Source organism: Tenrec ecaudatus, chromosome 8, assembly GCF_050624435.1.
Source record: "Tenrec ecaudatus isolate mTenEca1 chromosome 8, mTenEca1.hap1, whole genome shotgun sequence".
Lineage (NCBI taxonomy): Eukaryota > Metazoa > Chordata > Mammalia > Afrosoricida > Tenrecidae > Tenrec > Tenrec ecaudatus.
Genome location: NC_134537.1, coordinates 158635768 through 158644010, shown reverse-complemented (window position 1 = coordinate 158644010; position 8243 = coordinate 158635768).

Here is an 8243-nt window from a genome sequence, read left to right as displayed (position 1 = left end):
TTGAGTCCTGAGCCGCTGCCTGCCAACCACTGCAATCTGTTCCTGATCAGCTCCAGCGTCATCACCTCTTAACGCCTCCAAGAGAATGGAAGGGGGACAAGAGTGACAATTGAGGGGAAAATGGGACTCAGAGGAGATAATTTTTTGTGTGTACAAGGACATGTTTACGAAGAAAATCATGAATGGCTGTAAGAGGAAAGTGGCAGAGAAATGAAAAATGATTCGAGGGATGAAATGTTGAGTCATGTAAAATTCTCCCTGTGCCACACATCACATGGATAAACCTTAAAAATAACTTGAAGTCCACAATAACACTACATATACAATTCAGATCAACCTGATCCATTATAATAGATATGACAGTAAAATTATAAATGGAATAGCCACAGATAAAAGGAAAATAAAAGAAAATAAAAACAATCTTATATAAAATTACAATCAACATTTGAATGTATTATTTTTTTGCTATGCTCACCTTGCATAAGGGTAATTTGATTATTTATAACCTAAGACTCTACTTGGAATAATTTTAATACATTCTCATCAATATTAGTATTTAAAAATGTTATGCAATCCATAAGGTGTTACAAACTGCTATATTTATATGATACAACCTTGCTTCCTGAAAGTGAACAGGACCTGAAGCACTTGCTGAGGAAGATCAAAGATTGCAGCCTTCGGTATTAAAACACAATGTCAAAGACCAAACTGCTCACAACTGGACCAATCAAAAGATTGAAATAATCAAGGATGTGGATGCACAATCAATGCTCAGTGAAGCAACTGTCAAGAGATCAAATGATGAATTGCATTGGACAAATCAGCTAGACAGGATCTCTTTAGAGTGTTGTTAAGCAAGGACATTGCTTTGCAGAATGAGATGCATCTGGCCCTCATGTAAAAGTTGATATACATGTAAAGTTGAACATTGAATGCATGTTATATATACATGTAAAAGTATACATGTAAAAGTTGAACATGTAAAAGTTGAACATTGAATAGAGACAACTGAAGATATACATGTAAAAGTTGAACATTGAATAGAGACAACTGAAGAACAATTGATGCATCTGAATTATGCTGCTGATGTAGAACATTGAAAGTACTATGGACTGCCAAAAGAACAAATAAATCTCATTTGGAAGAAGGACATCCAGAATGTTCTTTAATGGCAAGGATGGTGAGACTTTCGGAAATGTCAGGAAAGACCTGGCCCTGGAGAGAGGCATCCTGAATTGTAATGTAGAGGGGCAGTGAAAAAGAGGAAGATCAATTGACCCACTGGCTGTACCAATGGCCTCAAATATAAGAACAATTGTGAAGATGGCACGGGGTCAGGCAGTATTTCTTTCTGTTTTCCATAGAGTCACTGTGAGTAGGAATGGACTGGATGGCTCCTACCAACAAAAAGCTGAGACTGCAATATTGATCAAATAAATTATTTGTTAATATTTTACTTTAATGTTGCTTCAATATTATTCAACATCATTCATATAGATCATTTTGAGGGGAAAAGAATGGGAAATCATCAAATATTCAGAAAGTCCGATTCATTAGGTAATCAGAAGTGGCTTTGTTCAATACATAATAAGTCCAAAATTATGCTAACTGCATAGCACAAATATTCTTTGCAACAATCTTACATTCTGAGATTATACACAGATATTCAGAGTTGTGGCTTTCAAAGGAGACCTGGTTTGTTGTTGTTTTGTTGTTGTTTGATACCTTTGGATTGATTCCAACTCATTGAGCTGGAGTTCTATATCCAAAAGAACAGAACACTAGCAATCCTACATCATCTTCACAGTTGCTAGTTGTGTTGCCAGCAAATGGCTTAAACTGAATTTCACACCCAGAAGTCCAAACACATAATCTTGCAGTACAATGGTTAAAAAAGGGCCCTTGCAGACACTAGTCTTATAACCAAAATACTGATCATTTGTACCCACTCAATGATCCTGTGAGTGGAAGCGCTCGTGACCTGCTCCAGTAAAGACCACACACTAGGAAACACTTTATTGAATCACATGGAGTCATTATGAGTCGAAAACATCTCCAAGGCACCTAACAACAGCAATATGCTATAAAAATGTGAAATCAAATATATGATCTTATTGAGTGATATTCTGTATTCAGTAGAATTGAACGAAAAAGTTATGGTTATATACTTATTTAGTAAAATTCTATACACAATTGAATTGGATGAAAAAGTTATAATTATGTACTCACCCCCCCACCCCTACACACACCTTTTCAGAAGAGAATAAATTACTTCCCTCTGGCAGCAAAAGGAAATGGAAAAACAACTTAATAATATCCCTGAGGGAGTTCATAATTATTAAAAGTACTGTGGCATTTAAGATTTCCTTCACAAGAGGCACTGATAATGGGAATTGGAAAAAAGGCAAGGGAGCTTCTCACGCTCTTTTTGACCCTAAGGCTTCTAAAACTACATAATCAGGGAACCTGCTGCTTTTTCAAAGATGCAGCGCTTTGTCCCACAATCATCCAGAACACCTTAAAAATAAGGCAATGGGGGGGGTGGGTCATAACCTATATTCTATGATCAACAATGTGCAGGTCAATATGTTCTGTTTCTGTAACTGCTTGAGTAGGCTTTTGAACACCCACATTTGAATCCTTGTGATTTTTCCTTCAATTCCCCTTTAACTCGATTTTCCAACTTTAGTGCCTATACGCATCCACCTCAGGCACACGTATGTACACATGCATGCACACATTGGGACACAGTTCCTCTATGTTGTTTATACAGTGGCCGTAGCATTGAAAGAAGTTGTGCTTTCCTATTGTTTCCAAAATCAAATCCCAACGATTCAAACGAATTACTTGGATTTTCCCAATTGGACTCCGTTTGCTCTATTCTCTCTACCCAACACACAGTGCTTGAAGATTGCTAGTCTTCTGGTAGTTCCCATCAAATGCCACACAATCCCCAACTGCTCTTACATAACTTCAAATTGCCTTTCACCAACCAACTTTTGTCCTATAAATATCACCCCAAATAAGGATTATATGGTGTTATTCTCACCTTAAATATAGTTGCCTATTTTTTCAGACAATCTCAATTTAACAGGTCCTCATATTGAAACTGACCAATGAACCTAAAATATATTCTAACATAATAGTCTTGAATGTACCAACCGAGTAATAATTAAATATAGATTTTTCTGAAATCATATTAATGTACTATATCCTCATGAATTTTCCTGACTATATAATGCAAACATGCATATTCATACACTTATAACATTAAAAAATTAATTAAAAATTAATGCAAGTATTATTTCTAAATGTCTTTTTTTAAAACTTTTTTCATAACTTTTACCACTTTCAGTCAGTGTTCAGTTGGACAGTTTAAATTTCCAGTTATCAATTTTAAGAAAGCATTCCTTCTGCTGCTGCACAAGAGGACTTACATAGAATGCTTTACTGAAGACAAGTGACAGATGGGTGAAAAGAGAGAAGACTGGGCTTTGGAATCCTGAGAGGGAAGGAGGCTAATCTGCAGAAAGAATACAGCGAGAGGTAAAAGAGGATTCAGAATTCCTAAATACCAAAGCCTTGCCTTCATCTTGCTATCTGTGTGTGCCCAGATCCCACCAATGCATTCAGAATACTTTGATGTGCATTAAGTAGATTTTAACAAAACAATTAGAGGGCATGAATTAAATAAGTAAATGGATAAACTCTTCTCTCCGTAAATCTGGCAGATGTGCACTTGCCAAATTAACCTGGAAATCTGCTTTAAACAATACAAATCTTACCACATGAAAGTAACGCTCTCTTAATCTTCTATATATCCACAGCCTAAATAGTTCGATGTTCAATAAAAGTATGTTGAAAACTGTATTTAAATGTTGATCTGTTTTTTATGGTCACATTTATCTGTCATTTTGTTGTACTGTGTTGGCCTGTGTGTGTGGGGATGCTGGAAGCTGTGTCCCTGGTCTTTCAAATGACAGCAGGGTCGCCCACAGTGCACATGTTTCAGTGGACGTCACAGACAGGGAACTGACAAGGAAGAAGTACGGGGCTCCTCCTCCCTTTTGAGACGGAGTCTCTGAAAAGCTTATGGATAGCTTTGAAGGACTGTCAGATATACTAATGGCCTGACGAATGGAGGCTGAAGATTGTCAGACATAGTGACACAAGATGGGCTACTAGGCATTCTAGAGGCGACTAAAGACAATCTGCTTTCTTAAAGGAAAGTTGACCACTGTGATGTGAATGGAGTAGAGCTTGTGGAAGTGGAATCTTCAAGATGTTTATTTTCAGGTGGGCACAACTGAAGGCAAGAAGTAGCTGCGGAAAGCTAATGTTTGGAACTTGAAATGGACTAAGTATGGAAGAAAATTGGAAGTCATCAAAAATGAAATTCCATGTTGGTGAGCTGAAATGGACTGGCATTGGTCATTTTGAATCAGAAAACCATATTGTTTATGATGATGACAAAACATATAACTTTCCTCTAGTTCCTAAAGACTTCCTCCCACCCCAACCCCACACACACTATCATGATCCCAATTCTAATTTACAAATCCAGCTAGACCAGAAGATATATACTGGTACAGATAGGAAATGGGAAACACAGGGAATTCAGGATGGATGATCCCTTCAGGACCAATGGTGGGAGTGGCAATACCGGGAGGGTAGAGGGAGGATGGGGTGGAAAGAGGGAACCAATTACAAGGCTCTGTATATAACCTCCTCCCTGGAGGATAGACATAAGAAAAGTGGGAGAAGGGAGATGTTGGACAGTGTAACATATGACAAAATAATAATTTATAAATTATCAAGCATTCATCAGGGAGTAGGGAGCAGGGAGGGAGGGGGAGCTGATGCCAGGGGCTTAAGTGGAGAGCAAATGTTTTGAGAATGATAAGGGCAACAAACGTACAAATGTGCTTTACACAATTTATGTATGTATGGGTTGTGATAAGAGTTTTATGAGCCCCCAATAAAATGATTTAAAAAATAGACAAGGAAACTGAGAAGGAAAAATAAATAACCACATGATCAAGATGATTGGCCTTGCAATTAGAGTGAAAAGGTGGCACATCAAGGGATGTTTTGCAGTATAGGGCAATCTGAGGTAGGATTATATGTATGTGCCTTCAAGGACATCCAACGTATATAATTATTTTTCAAATCCATCCACCAACAATTAAAGTTAATGATGTAGAAATTGACAGACCACAGTCTTCAGTATGAGATTGATAAAACATGTTATCAGCATGCATTGAAAATTATTGCAATTGGAATGTAATCATTGGAAGCAAAGCGGAAGGATCAGTAGGTGGAAAATATGATATTGGTAATAGAAATGGTGCTGGAAATTGCATGACAGGCATTTGAATGATAGATATTTGCAAAGCCAAAACATTGTCAATAGCAAATACGTTTTATTCAAAAGCACAGAACACAATTATACACATAGACTTCCCCAGATGGAATACAAGTAAACTAACAAGATCTGCAAAAAGACATAATGGATAAGCTAAATATCATCATCTGAAACCAGGCTAGGGGCTGACTGTGTAACAGATGATCAATTGCTCAAATGTAAGTTCAGGTTAAATTCAAATAAAATTAAAGCAAGTCCATGAGAGCTAAAATGCAAGCTTGAGTCTACTCCACCGTAATTTTGAAAATGTATCAAGAACAAATTTGATATATTGAACAGTAATAAGAGAAGACCTGATAATCTATGGGAAGACATCAAGAACATTGCTTTTGAAGAAACAAAAGGTCATTAAAGGACAAGAGAGAAAGATCAAAGGGGAGGGTCAGGACAGAATATGAAGCTTGCTCTTAATCCTAGAGCAGATACAGCAATGGGGGAAAAGGATAAAGTCAAAGAGCTGGACAAAAAGTTCAAAAGGCATTCTGAAAGGACTAAGTAAACAATTTAAATGGAAAGTACACAGCCCTAGATTTAGAAAACCAAAGAGGAAGAGCAGGCTTGGCATGCCTTCTACTGAAAGAACTCAAGAAAATTCAAATCTAGAGTTGGAATACGGAATGATCCTAAGAGCAAAATGTTTCCTGATGTCAGAATCATCAGAAAAGGAACCAAGACACAGTCACTGTACCAAAAAGGACTGGTCGGCGTCCCACCATTTCAGGAGATAACAGCAATGTTGCTGAAAGATCAAGAACAATGGTGCTGAGGGAGAATTTCAAGCTGCCCCGAAAGCATGAGCCCAAAACGAAGCTCCAGGAATTGATGACGCCTTGTTTTGGGGTCATGATTTCAGTGCAGCTTGAACTTCTTCCTCAGCACCATTGGTTCATACGCATATGCTACCTCCTGAAACAGTGAAAAGCTGTTCTTTTGGTACCACGCACCGCATAGACTTGTGAAAGTAGGACATTGAATTGAGGAAGGCAGAAGAAGAACTGAAGCATTTGATAGCGCCGGAGACGAATACTGAAATACCGAGGACTGACAACAGAACAAGCAAGCCTGTCTGAGAAGAAATATGCCTACACACAGATGGCAAGACCTCTTCTTACATGCTTTGTTCAGATTGTTGGGAGAGACTAGAACCTAAGAAACCCTCAGAAGTACATCAGACTGGCAAAGGTGGAGCAGCAGGGAAAAAGAGGAAGGGCCTCCATTAGCTGGATGGACACAATGGCTGCAATGACGCATGCAAGTCAACATTTTGAACTCACCAGCAGCTCCACTGGAGAAAAATGAGGCTGTCTACTTCTGTAAAGATGACCATTTCCTAGGGGCAATGGTATGAACATTTAAATATTTTAGGTAGAAATTTTATTTACATGAATAATTCTGGCATTTTCAAAGGACAGCACATGATACCTACCTAGAACAATCACAGAAGACAAAATGGCTTCATAAGCAAATGTGGTGAAGAAAGCTGATGTGCCCAACTATCAAAAGATAAAGCATCTGGAATCTTAAAGGCTTGTAGTTAAATAAGTAGTCATCTAGCAGGGAAGCAACAAAGCCCACATGGAAAAGCACACTAGCCTGTGTGATCATGAGGTGTCAATGGCAATAGGTATCAGAACTTCAATAGCAAGCAATCAAATTGACATGAAAAAGTGTAGACTAAGTGGAGACCCCAAATCTACCTGTAAGAGAATTGGACAACTCCTCAGAGAAGGGCCACACAGAAGGGATAATATATCCAGGGTGTCATATAACACTGATGAAACATGTAACTATCCTCTAGTTTTTTAAAATTCCCTCCCCTTACTATCATGATCCCCATGTTACCTCATTTATACCTGTGTATATTCATTTGTCTAATGAAGATTGTTTGATGCATGAAATCCAGTCAGAAATAGTACTGGGAGCAACAAATCCCTGGGGGCATGGGATAAGATGTGGGGAGGGGATGGGGAACCTTTAGCAAAGATGATTGAATAACCCCACACTAGAGTTATTCCCATTCTGTTTCTAAGAATGAGTAGTAACAGAATTGTAGGGGAATGGGCAGGGTGAATGGTGTAAGCTGGAGCAAAAAATACTACTACTGTCACTGAGAACTGTGTGTAGTATAAGAATAAGTGTTCCTGGGGAGAGGGTCAGGGAGGGAGGAAATAAAGGGTAGCTGATATCAAAGAGTTCAAGAAGAAGGAAAATGTTTTAAAAATGATGGTGGCAGTAATTGTACAATCGTGCTCGATCTAATTGAATTATGGGTTTTATAATATTTACAAGAGCTCCCAATAAAATGATTCTTTAAAATTACAACACAAAATAATTGATTATTGGTGAGTATTTTCTACTTTGAATTCTTGTAGTGATGGGACACATTGATTTTAATTTAAATTATTTAGGAATATTTTTGTTCCGCTAATGAACAAATCATTTCACTTGCTTGACGTTTGTCAGTTACAACTTCACAAATTGAACTCATATTTAGCACATGATTTTCATTCAGTGAGCAGTTATTAATTACTTTTAACAATAGACTCAGAGAGCTATCATGCTTTAATACCCTAATTTCATTAGCTACACATTAGGCCAGCTCTGTTTGTTGTTTGTTTTGTGTGTGTATGGCTGCATGTTTATCTAAGCCATTTATATGCCTGCATTTACAGTTTGTGACAGCATCTTCTGGGATATGTACTCTGATTTTAATTGGCAAAATTTTCTATTTAAAACCACTAATTTCACAATTGTTCTAATCTCCTTTGGCCTGACTGAATTTCTTTATTCTTAAGAATAATTAGAACCTGATTCAAAA